This window comes from Bison bison, unplaced genomic scaffold (assembly GCF_000754665.1).
Source record: "Bison bison bison isolate TAMUID 2011002044 unplaced genomic scaffold, Bison_UMD1.0 scf7180017864180, whole genome shotgun sequence".
Classification (NCBI taxonomy): Eukaryota; Metazoa; Chordata; class Mammalia; order Artiodactyla; family Bovidae; genus Bison; species Bison bison.
Genome location: NW_011494752.1, coordinates 12631969 through 12632874, shown reverse-complemented (window position 1 = coordinate 12632874; position 906 = coordinate 12631969). Strand labels below are relative to the sequence as shown.

Sequence of the window (906 nt, the reverse complement as noted above, 5' to 3'; positions counted from 1 at the left end):
GCGCCATGCCCGGCCCCGTGCTGCGGCGTCCAGGCCACTCCAGCCCGCGTGCGCTCACCTCGGCCCGCGGCGCCGGCTTCGGGCGCACTTCCGGGAAACGGACGGCTGTGGGCGACTCTGGGTCCAACGTTGGGGGGCACCGGGGCGGGGCGGGGCGGGGCTGATGCCCAGGCTCTGATTGGCTGTCCGGATAGCCCCGCCCCACTCGCGCCTCTGAGGCCGCTGTGCGTCACGCAGCGGGCGGTTCTCTCATTCATTTGAGCTCCGTGCGGTCGCTCAGTCCTCACCTGGACCTTTAGTGAACCCCAGGTCTGGATCGGGCACTGGGCCAAGCAGTGCGAGGGATGCAGAGGTCGTTCTCGTGTCTTTCCCAAACCCTTCGGCCCCTAACCCGGCTCTTAACCGCAGTCTCTCCTCCTTGTTGTCCTCACCTCACTTAGAACTCCCAGGGGCGTTTGATTTGCCCTGACCTTTCTCTGTCAGGCTTCTCCAGCTCTCACTGACTCTGCGTTTCCTCGGCTCTCTTCTTCCACTGTTCCCCTTTCAGTGTTGCAGTTCTCTTCCCATCTCGTCTTGTCTGTCTGCCCCCGCCTCCCCACCCCACCCGCATTCTCACTCCTTCGAGATGATGTCTTCCTTGCCTCCTCCCTCCCCTTCTTCCCTTTCCACTTGACAATAATCTCCAAGTCCTAGGATTTTACCGCCTTGTTCATCTCTCCGACACCTTTCCCCTCTCCATCCTCTACCCCTACCTCCTTCCAAGTCATTTCTAACTAGGATAACAACTGTACATTTCCAGGTCATCCTGCACTCTACCACTCAGTCATCCTGTGTGTGTTTTTTAGGTCCCAGGGCCTGAGCGAAATCCACTGTGTGAAAACTACTATTTCAGCTTAACCCATGTGG

At 59.3% G+C, this 906-nt stretch overlaps 1 protein-coding gene across 3 annotated transcripts in view; it reads right to left on the bottom strand.

The window, feature by feature from the left end:
* Positions 1-143, bottom strand: part of ZNF18 (zinc finger protein 18) — a 23587-nt gene extending 23444 nt beyond the window's left edge. For 2 of the 3 annotated variants that reach the window (XM_010842995.1, XM_010842998.1), the window contains exon 1: positions 59-143. The gene's annotated coding sequence lies outside the window, so the exon portion shown is untranslated. The remainder of the gene's footprint in view (positions 1-58) is intronic. The other variant, XM_010842996.1, reaches the window with a different exon arrangement.
* Positions 144-906: the final 763 nt, after the last annotated feature.